This window comes from Schistocerca gregaria, chromosome 3 (assembly GCF_023897955.1).
Source record: "Schistocerca gregaria isolate iqSchGreg1 chromosome 3, iqSchGreg1.2, whole genome shotgun sequence".
Classification (NCBI taxonomy): domain Eukaryota; kingdom Metazoa; phylum Arthropoda; class Insecta; order Orthoptera; family Acrididae; genus Schistocerca; species Schistocerca gregaria.
In genome coordinates, this window is record NC_064922.1 from 178,249,721 (window position 1) to 178,265,441 (window position 15,721).

Here is a 15,721-nt window from a genome sequence, read left to right on the forward strand (position 1 = left end):
ATGAGCCATTTAGACTGCACGACACAAAGCTTCACGCCTAGCCTGGGCCCGTCAACACCGAACTTTGAACTGTTGATGACTGGAAACCTGCCTGGTCTGATGAGTCACGTTTCAGATCGTATCGAGCGGATCGACGTGTACGGGTATGAAGACAATTTCATGAATCCATTGGCCCTGCATGTCAGCAGGGGATGTTTTAGCTGGTGAAGGGTCTATTATGGTGTGGGGCATGTGCAGCTGGAGCGATATGGGATCCCTGATAAATCTGTGTACGATTCTGACACGTGACACGTACGTAAGCATTCTGTCTAATCACGTGCACCCATTCATGTCCATTGTGCATTCCGACGGACTTGAGAAATTCCAGCAGGACAATGCGACATCCCACACATCGAGAATTGCTACAGAGTGGCTCCAGGAACACTTACATTATCCACCGGACTTCCCAAACATGAACTTTATTGAGGATATCTGGGATTCCTTGCAACGTGCTGTTCAGAAGAGATCTCCACGCACTCGTAATCTTACGGATGTATGGACAGCTCTGCAGTCTTCATGGTGTCAGTTCCCTCCAGCACTCCTTCAGACATTAGTCGAGTCCATGCCATGTCGTGTTGCGGCACTCCTGCGTGCCCACATGGGCCCTATACGATATTAGGCATGTGTACCAATTTCCTTGGCTCTTTGGTGTATTTGTTCTACAGACGACTGCATCAGGTGAACCTCCTCGCGACAGAGGGATGCTTCTGAAAGATCTAGCCCACAGTCTTGTGCTAAAACATATGCAAAAGCGGGCTCAGAACCGAAGACATCCGTAGGAGTTACGATTGATGACCGTCCGGCCTTTAGAGCCATATACTCCAACAGGAGAAGCAATGAAAGCAGGTATACGCCCTAAGAAAAGGAAAACATGCAGAATCTTTGTGCATCTGCAAGCAGCCAATATGCAAGCAGTGCTGTTTCCAGGACTGCAATCAGTGTTGTGTGAACATGTAATCTAAAGAACTCTTATTTTTCTTGTCGTTTTGTTTAAGGTTAAAAGATTTATATTGTCTGTTCTGTTGCGTCTTCGAGAAGAAATACAAAATGTTCCACAATATTTCTTTCATAATTAACTAATCAGCTATTAGTTTATGAAGTGTGCAGTTGCATTGCCAATTTCCCAATGATTACGTAATTAATGTTAATGTTTTGTATTTTCATGTTTATTTGCTTTGTATTAAAGACTATTTCATATGCAAAACAGAAAATTCAAAACGGATTCCAACTGCAAACATTATACACATCCACAAATAAGAGGTCACACTGATCGCACCTCGGTGTTAGTTTCTCCATTTGCCAGTACGTCAATCAAAGGATAATAAAGGAGACATGTCGTTATCAAAAACCACATGTTCGTTTGTACAAAACAGCAGATCTCCAAACGCTCTTCACTGACTACTTTGAAATTGTGACACAATGTTGCATTCCAATATGCCTCTGTTTTTATAGGTGGTGTCCGGGAAGTAGGCACGAATATTAAAGTGCTGTAGAACATGCAAAATTTATTGGAAATGTAATGTGTTCTTTTTTCAAACAAATTAAATAACTTCTCCCATTTATGTATGAATTTATGTCCTCCATATGACCACCTAGGGCCATGCGGAGACGAACAGTGCGTTCGTTGAAGTTCTCGATGACTCGTTCACAAACAGCTGGTGGGATGCCGTTAATAACCCTTCGAATTTCGTCCTTCAAGTGGTGTATTGTTCGTGGTTTGCTCACGTACACTTTTGATTTCGCAAGTTCGCACAAAAAAGGTCGCAATGCGTAAGATCGCATGGTCTGGCAGGTCATTCCTTGTTTCCACGCAAAGAGAGAATTTTTTGACGAAACTTTTCATTCAGCAGAGCAATCGTTTCACGGGATGTGTGACATGTCGCACCATCTTGTTGGAACCAAAATCGTCATTTTCATCAATAAGAGGAAAAAACCAATCAGAAAGCATGTTTCGGCAACGGTCGCCGTTCTCAGTGACTGCAGCTCTCTCATCATTTTCAAAAAAGAACTGACCAATCACTCCTTCTGCCCAGAACCCATACCACATAGTCATGCGTTGTGGATGCATCTCATATTCCATAGTCACTCATGGATTTTCGTTACCCCAAATTCTGCAGTTCTGTAGTTCAGCTTACTGACGTACCCACTGAGGTGGAAGTCCGCCTCACCTGAGAAAGTTATTCTTTTTGTGAAGTTCTCGTTCTACGCTTGTTGAGCCAAGACCTATGGAGCAGATCGATGTCTCTTTCCATGATATGTAGGCTTCAACTCTTGTGTAAATTCAATCTTGTACGCATGCAGATCTTTTGAATAGATTTCATGCAGTTAACTTCGTGATCAATTCATTTGTTGAGCTCGTTGGCGAACAGATTTTTTGGGTCTTACGGTCACGTTGCCGCCGACGGCAGCAATGTTTTCTTGTGTTCGAACAGAGTGCGGTCATCCTGTTTTCTTAACGTTTGAAACAGAAACCTTGGCCTCAAAATTCCGGATCAACTTCCGAGCTGATGATTCTGTTGGAGCTGCATCACGTTCAAGGGTCACATGCAGTTCACGAACGGTTGCCGTGGGACTTTAAATGTTTTTGTAATAACTTTTTATCATTTGGATATGTTGCTCAGTTGCCATCCCCTCCATGAAGAAAATAAACATTCAGACAACAATGGTCACCACACAAAAGCTATCAGGCTACCAATGGGAAGGATCGCAGATACACGTGAAAAAAAAACCATGTCTGGCAACCGTTATATGACAAAATGGCGCAAAATTCAAATTCGTCCTTACTTCCTGGACACCTGTGATATCTACTAGAGCGCCATATGGTATATAAATAGATAAATGCCGGCCGCGGTGGTCTCGCGGTTCTAGGCGCGCAGTCCGGAGCCGTTTTCGCAGTTTTCCGAAATTCCTTCACCAGGGAAGACGAATGGAATATCCCAGAATTTGAAACACGAACATCTGCTAGCATGAGTTTCTTAGAAGTAGATACCTTAGGGGTTGCGAAGCAACTCAAATCGCTTGATACGGGCAAGTCTTCAGGTCCAGATTGTATACCGATTAGGTTCCTTTCAGATTACGCTGATACTATAGCTCCCTACTTAGCACTCATATACAACCGCTCGCTCACCGATAGATCTGTACCTACAGATTGGAAAATTGCGCAGGTCGCACCAGTGTTCAAGAAGGGTAGTAGGAGTAATCCATTTAACTACAGACCTATATCATTGACGTCGGTTTGCAGTAGGGTTTTGGAGCATATACTGTATTCAAACATTATGAATCACCTCGAAGGGAACGATCTATTGACACGTAATCAGCATGGCTTCAGAAAACATCGCTCTTGTGCAACGCAGCTAGCTCTTTATTCGCACGAAGTAATGGCCGCTATCGACAGGGGATCTCAAGTTGATTCCGTATTTCTAGATTTCCGGAAAGCTTTTGACACCGTTCCTCACAAGCGACTTCTAATCAAGCTGCGGAGCTATGGGGTATCGTCTCAGTTGTGCGACTGGATTCGTGATTTCCTGTCAGGAAGGTCGCAGTTCGTAGTAATAGACGGCAAATCATCGAGTAAAACTGAAGTGATATCAGGTGTTCCCCAGGGAAGCGTCCTGGGACCTCTACTGTTCCTGATCTATATAAATGACCTGGGTGACAATCTGAGCAGTTCTCTTAGGTTGTTCGCAGATGATGCTGTAATTTACCGTCTAGTAAGGTCATCCGAAGACCAGTATCAGCTGCAAAGCGATTTAGAAAAGATTGCTGTATGGTGTGTCAGGTGGCAGTTGACGCTAAATAACGAAAAGTGTGAGATGATCCACATGAGTTCCAAAAGAAATCCGTTGGAATTCGATTACTCGATAAATAGTACAATTCTCAAGGCTGTCAATTCAACTAAGTACCTGGGTGTTAAAATTACAAACAACTTCAGTTGGAAGGACCACATAGATAATATTGTCGGGAAGGCGAGCCAAAGGTTGCGTTTCATTGGCAGGACACTTAGAAGATGCAACAAGTCCACTAAAGAGACAGCTTACACTACACTCGTTCGTCCTCTGTTAGAATATTGCTGCGCGGTGTGGGATCCTTACCAGGTGGGATTGACGGAGGACATCGAGAGGGTGCAAAGAAGGGCAGCTCGTTTTGTATTATCGCGTTATAGGGGAGAGAGTGTGGCAGATATGATACACGAGTTGGGATGGAAGTCATTACAGCATAGACGTTTTTCGTCGCGGCGAGACCTTTTTACGAAATTTCAGTCACCAACTTTCTCTTCCGAATGCGAAAATATTTTGTTGAGCCCAACCTACATAGGTAGGAATGATCATCAAAATAAAATAAGAGAAATCAGAGCTCGAACAGAAAGGTTTAGGTGTTCGTTTTTCCCGCTCGCTGTTCGGGAGTGGAATAGTAGAGAGATAGTATGATTGTGGTTCGATGAACCCTCTGCCAAGCACTTAAATGTGAATTGCAGAGTAGTCATGTAGATGTAGATGTAGATGTAGATGTACGGTTGCAGGTTCGAATCCTGCCTCGGGCATGGATGTGTGTGATGTCCTTAGGTTAGTTAGGTTTAAGTTCTAGGGGACTTATGACCTCAGCAGTTGAGTCCCATAGTGCTCAGAGCCATTTGAACCATTTTGAAAAAGATAAATAAATAAGTAAATACATAAATATATAGATAAAAATGTAATATATACAGGGTGTTTCACCATAAGCGTCAAGCGCATTTTCCCTAATGTGTCTACATCTACATCTACATCCATACTCCGCAAGCCACTGTGTGGCGGATGGTACCGTGAGTACCTCTATCGGTTCTCTCTTCTATTCCAGTCTCGTATTGTTCGTGGAAAGAAGGATTGTGCCTCTGTGTGGGCTCTAATCTCTCTGACTTTATCCTCATGGTCTCTTCGCGAGATATACGTAGATAGGAGCAACATACTGCTTGACGCCTCGATGAAGGTATGTTCTCGAAACTTTAACAAAAGCCCGTACCGAGCTACTGAGCGTCTCTCCTACAGTCTTCCACTGGAGTTTATCTACCATCTCCGTAACGCTTTCGCGATTACTAAATGATCCTATAACGAAGCGCGCTGCTCTCCGTTGGATCTACTCTATCTCGTCTATTAGTCCTATCTGGTACGGATCCCACACTGGTGAGCAGTATTCAAGCGGGCGATGGAAAATGTAGGCTTGTTTCCCATTAAAAAATTAAAAAAAAGTCCATTGACACTGGGCGTCAGATGAAAAACGCGATGAGCACTATTTGTGTGGGCTGACACCAGCTACACACTGAAAAAAGATGCCCACTTCAGATATCTGGGAGAGTTAATCCAGCCATCACGACTGAACTCAATAGCCAATAAAGATAGAATCTCCATATTACAAAAAGCATACAAGCTCACTTGGAATCACTATAATAAGAAATCTATTTCTGCCAATGTGAAACTAAGGCATGACAACACAGTAGTACCACCAGAAGCACATTATGCTGCAGAAACTACAGTGATTCATGGCCATACGAAGATGAGAGAGATTGAAAAGGAGGAAAGAAAAATTCTGAGGAAAATGCATGGACCAGTATTTTGGGAAAGAATTTGGAGGAAGAGGCCAACTAGAGAAATTTGCGAAGACATAGAAACGATAACAGACACCATTAGAAAGAGAAGGATGAAATTTTATGGACATATCAGAAGGATGAATAACACCAGGCTGAGAAGGCAAATCTTTGAAATAGTGAACAAGAGCAGAAACAAGACAAAGCGGATCACTGAAACAGAAGAAGACATTAAAGAACTGGGAATCGCACAAGACAACATAAACAATAGCGAACAGTTTAGAAACATCATAAAGAAACACATGCCTGAACAAAAACACACGAAGCACAGAATGGGAAAAAGGTTGTCGGAAGAACTCAAGATATAACATAATGAACGCATGAAGAGAATTTGGGAAGAACGAAGAAAGAAGAAGAAATCATGACTACTCAATTTCAATCTCTTTCTTAAAAGGGAATAATCTAAAATAATATACCACATGGCCCTCACGTAGGTACACAGAAACGTGGGCATATTTCAACGCAACGTTGTGTGATAATTTCAAAGGAATCGGTGAAGAACTTCCGGAGATTTAAGATTTTGAACAGACGTACATGATATTTTTCCTAATAACGTAGCCGGCCAGGGTGGCCAAGCGGTTCTAGGCGTCTGGAACCGCACGACCGCTATGGTTGCAGGTTCGAATCCTGCCTCCGGCATGGATGTGTATGATGACCTTTGGATAGTTAGGTTTAAGTAGTTCCAAGTTATAGGGGACTGATGACCTTAGAAGTTATGTCCCATAGTGCTCAGAGCCATTTGAACCTAATAGCGTACGGCGCTCCAGCAGGTGTATAGAAACACGCACGTATTCGAATACAACTTCGTGTAAAAATTTCAGAGGAATCAGTGAAGAACTTTTGGAGACTTACGATTATGAACAAACGAACATTTCCATCTATGTAAATAGAAACGTAAATTTTCGTTTTTTCAAAATCGTGTCTCCGAAAGTTCTTCACCGATTCCTGACGCAAAGTTGCAGTCGAATATGAGCGCCTGTGTTTGTTTACATACTGGAGCGCCACGTAATAATTATGGGGAAATCTATAATAAATGACTCAAATACGCGCATATTTTATCCACTTGTTTTAAATATATATAAGTATAGATGTAATGTACAATACGCGCATATTTTATGCACTTGTTTTAAATATTTATAAGTATATATGCAATGTACAAAACAGGAAACATTATTTTCGAATTTTTGAGACAACTTAGGATTCGAATACGCGCATGTTTTTATATACCTATTTTTAACATGTTATCTAATGTAGAGGAATGGAAATGTTATTACCAAACATCTAGAAAACTTCTTGACCGATTTACGACAAATTTTTACACAAGTCTGATAAACATTCAGGTAGACAGAGACTGTATACATTTAATGTATATAGTGTATAAATACACTCCTGGAAATGGAAAAAAGAACACATTGACACCGGTGTGTCAGACCCACCATACTTGCTCCGGACACTGCGAGAGGGCTGTACAAGCAATGATCACACGCACGGCACGGCGGACACACCAGGAACCGCGGTGTTGGCCGTCGAATGGCGCTAGCTGCGCAGCATTTGTGCACCGCCGCCGTCAGTGTCAGCCAGTTTGCCTTGGCATACGGAGCTCCATCGCAGTCTTTAACACTGGTAGCATGCCGCGACAGCGTGGACGTGACCCGTATGTGCACTTGACGGACTTTGAGCGAGGGCGTATAGTGGGCATGCGGGAGGCCGGGTGGACGTACCGCCGAATTGCTCAACACGTGGGGCGTGAGGTCTCCACAGTACATCGATGTTCTCGCCAGTGGTCGGCGGAAGGTGCACGTGCCCGTCGACCTGGGACCGGACCGCAGCAACGCACGGATGCACGCCAAGACCGTAGGATCCTACGCAGTGCCGTAGGGGACCGCACCGCCACTTGCCAGCAAATTAGGGACACTGTTGCTCCTGGGGTATCGGCGAGGACCATTCGCAACCGTCTCCATGAAGCTGGGCTACGGTCCCGCACACCGTTAGGCCGTCTTCCGCTCACGCCCCAACATCGTGCAGCCCGCCTCCAGTGGTGTCGCGACAGGCGTGAATGGAGGGACGAATGGAGACGTGTCGTCTTCAGCGATGAGAGTCGCTTCTGCCTTGGTGCCAATGATGGTCGTATGCGTGTTTGGCGCCGTGCAGGTGAGCGCCACAATCAGGACTGCATACGACCGAGGCACACAGGGCCAACACCCGGCATCATGGTGTGGGGAGCGATCTCCTACACTGGCCGTACACCTCTGGTGATCGTCGAGGGGACACTGAATAGTGCACGGTACATCCAAACCGTCATCGAACCCATCGTTCTACCATTCCTAGACCGGCAAGGGAACTTGCTGTTCCAACAGGACAATGCACGTCCGCATGTATCCCGTGCCACCCAACGTGCTCTAGAAGCTGTAAGTCAACTACCCTGGCCAGCAAGATCTCCGGATCTGTCCCCCATTGAGCATGTTTGGGACTGGATGAAGCGTCGTCTCACGCGGTCTGCACGTCCAGCACGAACGCTGGTCCAACTGGGGCCCCAGGTGGAAATGGCATGGCAAGCCGTCCCACAGGACTACATCCAGCATCTCTACGATCGTCTCCATGGGAGAACAGCAGCCTGCATTGCTGCGAAAGGTGGATATACACTGTACTAGTGCCGACATTGTGCATGCTCTGTTGCCTGTGTCTATGTGCCTGTGGTTCTGTCAGTGTGATCATGTGATGTATCTGACCCCAGGAATGTGTCAATAAAGTTTCCCCTTCCTGGGACAATGAATTTACGGTGTTCTTATTTCAATTTCCAGGAGTGTATATGTGGAATACATAAATGGGAAACATCTTTACCAAAAATCACATAAAGTAATCGACCGATCTTTGCACGTCACTGTAGTAAAATTTGGGCTTATATGTATGGACAGAGAGAGGGCTTACGAGGTGATGGACAGAAAGAGGGAGAAGGACGATGAGATGAAAAAAGAGAACGGTAGGAGGAGACGAACAGAGACAGGAGGGAGAATGAGATAAACGTACTGTATATCCAATTACCATACATTTTATGAATGTGTGCTTTCGCTTTTCGTTCTCTTCCTCTTCACCAGCCACAGCAACGCATGGCTGGGAACGCCTAGTCATAAATATTTTTATTTTCTGTTAGGAACTAATTTTTACCTGGCGCAGTGGCTGTTATTGAAGAATATAATGTTGTGTTTTAAAGCAGTGATCAGTGGTTTATTTTTCGAATTAACTGATGCAGAATCAGTTGTTTATTTCCAGCAGCTGTGCGCAGTCTGCTGTTTTCGCTGCATATAATGGGGCCCTCAGTCGCTTACTATTTATAGCGCAATTATATTGTGTTATTATACTGCGCGGTAGAGCGAGGCCAAGAACAGCATAGCCGAAGGCGTCGGTTGGAATTCTGTCTTCGTAGCGAAAATGGCGGTGATCGATGACTTAGAACTAGCATGTATTGCATGCACTGCGATTGCAGTTGTTACGAGGTGCAAAAAGAAATCCAAGTGGAATCGGCAACGGGCGAAAACTTGGCTTGGGACACGCCCTTCACACGGACAAGAGAACTTGCACAGGGCCAGATAAGTATCATAAATTTTTACGGGGGAAGGAGGAATCTTCAGTGAAACGGTGAACTTTGTTACAACGTAGGCGCACAGAAAAGATGACATTAATAGTATATTCGTCTGATTTCACTTTCCACAACGCTGGAAGCGGTGTACAAACATGAAAAGAGTAGAGGATCCATATAATGCTGTTGTGCATTTCTGCAATAAATTATTAAAAGTTCTTGCGGCGGCACGGGGCGTTGCTGAGTTCTACTCACCTTATGGTGAATCTCTTCTCAGACGCACGCCTCCGTGAAATCACTGAAATGCATTTCTCACCCGGAAAAAGCTATAGAAAAACAATCCTTCCGCGAAAGTTTACAAACGGTTTGTTTCTTTTAGAATTGCTGTCTCAAATGTTAATATCAGCCTCGGGTAACCAAACGTTCACGTTCGCGAGTAAGCTTCATCAAAATGTTTCGAATTTCAGACCGTGCTTTTAACCTAAGTCCCTTCCACATTTTACGGCACTTCTCAAACATTTTGGTACCGAAATATCACAGTATGAATAATTTTCAACGGGGCACATAGCCGTAGGTCTGATCACTATGGGATCCAAGCCCGATCTCTACTCTTCTCGTTATACAAAAGAAGCCACTATTTCCTTAAAAAACGCGCGAATATGCTAATTTCTGACGGGCACAGAAATGCCATAGGCAATAGGAAAGCAACATCTAACCGGCTCAATTCCGCGGATTCAAAATTCGTCACTGAATCAAAACAGTAATTTCCCATCAATAAATTTGGAAAACCCACAAATATAAAATTAATGCCCTTTTAACAAAACCATTTTTCCTAAATCTTAATCTCATTTCCCCAGTACCATAAACTGACGAAATAGTTCATAACAAATTGCCCGGTACCAGTGACTAACACACACATCATTCTCGAACGTTCCTCAATTACTTCACTGTATACTATAAAAATTTTACGGTAAAACTGTTTCACCTTCACGCCTTCTTTCACTTTCATAACGAAATAGAATAATAGTAGTAATTAATAAACAATCAGAAAATTAAACAAACAAAACCGAAAATGAAATAAGCTTGCAACCTCTATCATTTCGCATAGTAACTACACGTATTCGAGCCATCTGGCGCTTATCTGAACAAACATGATGCGATGCGCTACGCCTCATTCTGAAAGGAACAAATAAGCAGATACACTGTTATTTCCCTGCTCAGCTGGGTGCTAACGTGCTCGCCACGCATGCAGGCGGGCCCGTGTTCGGTTCCCGGCTGGGCTGGGGATTTTCTCCGCTCAGGGACTGGGTGTTGTATTGTCCTCATCATCATTTCATTGTCATCAGCGGCGAGCAAGTAGCCCAATGAGGCGTCGAATAAAATAAAGACTTGCACTTGGCGGCCGAACTTCCCCTACTAGGGACCTCCCGGCCAACGATGCCATACGTTCATTTCATTTCACCTATAAATGAAAATACTGAAAATTCGTTTTTCAAATACGTTTTCTTCGTGTAACATGTGCTTTAGATAGCGTGTCGAACTGCTGAGCAGTACAGGTTTTTGCTTGGCCTTGAATTGCGCCTTTGAACAGTTTCATGAAATAAAACTCTAATCCAAGTTAATCACTGAATTTGAAATAATGAAAGTAAATCTAATTAAATCCGAAAACAAACTAACAGCGTACTTAGTGATAACTATTATCTGTAACTCAATACTGAAGTTCGTTATGGTACTTCAAATGGCTCTGAGCACACCGTTGGGTGGCTTGCGGAGTATAAATGTAGATGTAGATGTAGCAGTATGGGACTTAATTTCTGAGGTCATCAGTCGCCTAGAACTTATAACTAATTAAACCTAACTACCTAAGGACATCACACACATCCATGCCCGAGGCAGGATTCCATTATGAAAGTTGCGTAACACGGAGTGCAAAGATTCACTTCGAATATCCACGAAGTAAAATGCTCCTCGACTCGGTTGAAAATAACTGTTTAGTATTACCTACATTGTTCACTGCAAATTTGTTTATTGCTTGTCAGAAACAACACTCTGCAGCTTCGTGTGGCGTAACGTGCAATGCACACACGACTACTGCGAATGATTAAGGAGGGTTTTAGTTTAAGGAAAATAGTTCTTGTAAACTCTGATTACTGTCAAAAATGACTGTACAACTTAAGAATATCCTAAAAATTTCTCAATACGAAAATTACAGACATTCCAACCAATAGGGTTATTTGTGACATAACGAAAACAAAGAGATCAAATTAACACTAATCATGAATTTCATTTGTTATCTGATGGACAAAAATTTCCTTCAATTAATAGTTCTGACAAACAAACATTTCATTCTTGCGCATGCATTGATTATCTTGCAAAATGCCTCCAAAAACTTTTCTCCATCAGTAGAATCAATAACATATGTTTGCAGGAAATTTCCATCGCCATAATGAAGTATTCCAGATAATTTCCCTCAGATTCACAAATATAAAATCTCTTTCTATAAAATCTAAACTGCTCACTATCATGCCTCAAATAAGAATGCCCCAGTAATGCACAACAAACAGGGAAGGAAGCCAAGCACAGATGAACACGGACTCAAGGATGTTGTTATTCACTACTCGTGCAGCGCGCTCATTCATCTTTGCCCCTGGACAGTAAAGGTGAATTATTTTGGGGTCGGTTGTACAATCTCCGGTTAACAGCCGGTTAAGCACTATTTTCGGAATAGAGCGAAAAACGCGTTGTACGAAACCGGAATAACGCCTAACCGGAGAATAAACTCGGAATAACTTAACCGGCGATTTCTAGCCGGTTAGCGAACTTAACCGGAGAATAAGTTTTCATGATGTCTGGAATAGTGACAGATGCAGATAGAGATGACGATATTTTCGCTGAAGTGTTCGTGAGAATGAGGAAGGAGCAGAAAATGAGACGACGCCGATTCCAAATTTATATCCAGACATCGTTTATCAAAGGCAGCAATGCTTCTTGTTTTCAATCTTGTATATGAGAAACTGGAGCATATGACGGACACATGAGACTATTTCTCTGTTTTCTTCAGTAATACTGTTTATTTATAGTAATATGTATTTGATTTCAGTACTTCGATAATTCTGTCATGCTATTTATGTAAATTAGGCACATTAAAATGACAATTCATTCAAAAATATTGTTGCTTATCTGCCGTCTGTTACAATTGTTACAGTAATGGAAACGACTTTTTCGTTTTATTTAGCAGACAGTACCATGATAGTCTTAAACAAATAGTACACATAAAACTGTGGTTTTTCGATTTGTTTAACAGCTTTTTTAGACAAAACATCGCTTTGCGTGTTGCAAAAGGTTTTTATGAAACAGTAGTGTCCCACTTTCACCCAGCTAAATGTCGTCAGTAACACAAAATATTGTTCCACTCAGTTTTTTACATCCCCTTTCTGTAAACACCGCAGCAGTGTCAGAACAGCTTTCCGCCTTTTAGTGAAAATATTGGGATCACAGGCCCATTAATGTTTCATAGCAACAACATTGTTTTCCACCTACGATTGTTTAGTGAAGCGTGTGAACTATTTGTGCTTACTCACGCTAAGTTTAACTTAGTAAAGTTAAGAGAAAAGATAGTTTTTTCTTTCTTTAAAAAAAGGAAAGGTGATGCTTCGCCAGTATAGAACACGGCTGCTGGATTTTTCAATTATTACCATAGTGTCATCCGCATACGTCCACCCACATTTATCATAAAATAGCAGGTATTATGTATGTTATAAGAGCATAAGAGGAATATAGTTATTGAATCTGCAGGGTTGTAGCATGTAGAAGGAGTCCGTGGAATGCTATGTTTCTAACTTTCCTAAAATATCAAGTTATTTTTAGTGTCATCCTCTATGTCAAATTGTAGCTAGTTGAAGGTAACTTAAATTAAAATATCTCATATTGTACTTTTGTAAAATACCATTTTTCTGAACTTCATGGTTTATTATGATGGTTTATTGTGGCACAAAGTTTGATAGTTTATTAATGCCCCGAGTTCACTCAGCCACATATGTAGCAGAAAATATTATTCACTGTTATCTCACATTGGGATAACTTTCCATCTTTTAATGACTGCTTCAGAGCAACAAAATTGTCCTAGTATTATTCCCATAAACGTGTAGATTATTTGAGCTTACTCAAGCTAAGTTTAACACAGTAAAATTAACAGGAAAGCCAGTTTTTTTAAAGAAAGCTATAGCAGACAGCTGTCGTACTCCTCAGTTACTAGTGTTATCCACATAACTACATAATATATATCATAAAGTAATTGTTATCTTTGTGCTATAAGAACATAGGTACTTGTCATTCAGCTAACAGGAATATTTAATTATTGAATCTGTATAATGAGAACAGTGGAAGGAGGGGCTGACATGTTATGTTTTTAGATTTCTCTTGGATTGTCTCATGTCATTCTTTTCTTTCTTTCAGAACTGACTCTGTTCCACCAATGAACTAGATACTACTGACACTCAGATATTTGGCCTCTTGTGGTTTCCTTCTGTCCACTGGAGACTTCATTGGCATCCAGCAGCATTATTAAGAGGACGTGTATGAGACTGGACAACATGCATGAGAGACAGTTGTTTTTATTATATCAGTTCTCTGATGTAATTAAATGACAATAAAACTAACCAATGCATATGGATTAATATATTTTTATTATGAAATCAATTGTTTCATTTTTATTTTCTGATCCTAACATTGAGCTTTATGATTTTTTTAAAAAACCAATACAGAATTTTCCTCCATTCCCTCGTTCCTGTCAAGCTTCTTTTGAAGCAGCAACAACTCTGCTAATCCTTTTACATTGGAGAATAGGTATTTTTATTCTGAAAACAGAACTGACAGTTCTGAGATGACTGTAGAAAAGAAGGAACAACATAGAGAAGGTGTCACATCTTCAGTTACTTTCCCTTCCCTCCCAGATTACATTTAGCTGCTAGAGATGAGGGCACAAGCTAAAATTATGTATGAAATTGTCACTGTTCCTCAAGTGTTTAGGGCGAGATACAATAACAATAGCCTCCAGTTCGATATGTGCCATTGGTACATTTTTATTCCAGCATTACTGAGAAGTTAATGGTTTCTTATTCTTCATATATACCCCCAGTGTAATTAATAATTGCCACATCATAGTAACAGGATTTATACATGCCAAAGAACTGCAAAGTGGATGCAGAAATAGTGTTCAGTAATTCAGCAAGGGTATATTCTGTAGAGCACACATTGCTGGTACAATGAATTAATCATTTTAAGATGTAAATATAACAGCAAACTAGCCAGTAACATCTTTCAGAATTTTCAGTCAAATCAATCTCCATGATGTCTGTGATGTTACTGTTTATTGGAGAAACTGAAAAGACAAACCATTTCACAAAGCACACCGCATTTCATATTTGCTTCTACAGTATATGTCTACTTATAATTCACCATCTAGCATAGAGCTACATGGAAATGTTGCATCTGGTGCCCTCTTGTTGACAACTTTATTATATTGTATTATGAATTATAAAAAAGATAATGATTTCTTATTCTTCATATGTATCCCCAATGTAATTAATAATTGCCACATCAAAGTAACAGGATTTATACATGTCAGGGAACTGCAGAGTGGATGCAGAAATAGTGTTCAGTAATTCAGCAAGGGTATTTTCTGTAGAGCACACACTGATGCTATAATGAATTAATCATTTTAATATGTAAATATAACAGCAAACTACCCAGTAACATCTTTCAGAATTTTCAGTCAAATCAATCTCCATGATGTCTGTGATGTTACTGTTTATTGGAGAAACTGAAAAGACAAACCATTTCACAAAGCATACCGCATTTCACATTTGCTTCTACAGTATGTGCCTACTAATACACCATTTAGCATACAGCTACATTGGATGGAATACTATCGTGTATGAAAATGTTGAATCTGAATCGAACTGACTGTGGCGTCCTCTTATTGACAACTTTATCAAATCGTGTATTTCATTGTACCCAATTCTGAACGTATATTCCAATTATGGGTGGCCATAAATCTGTAGCCTCTGTTAGCTATTCTGGCTGGATACGATATTTACGTGTTTCGTTCTTTAAAAAAAGTGTCTTAGGTCTATTACAGCTGCTCTGTCGATCTATACGCAGTTGTTTGGGAATCGAAACTGTTGCATACTTTACCTATACTTTATTCGTAAATCTAAAATGATTTCTCACTGATCAAACACCAGATACCTAATATTTCAACTAATTTTGAGATAGATCTTTAGTATAAGTACCTTGCCGGCTTCGTTGAATATTTTGCGCTAATGTTTTTATTGAATGAGACTCCAGGAGTTTTTGTGTTTTCTGTTTCACTCTTGAACTTATTTACAGTATCTACCAGCCTCAAAGTAACCTCAAGCGAACAGTTTTGCGATCTGGAAAGTTTATCACTCACGTTTGACAGGCTATTTCTGCAGACGACGACTAAG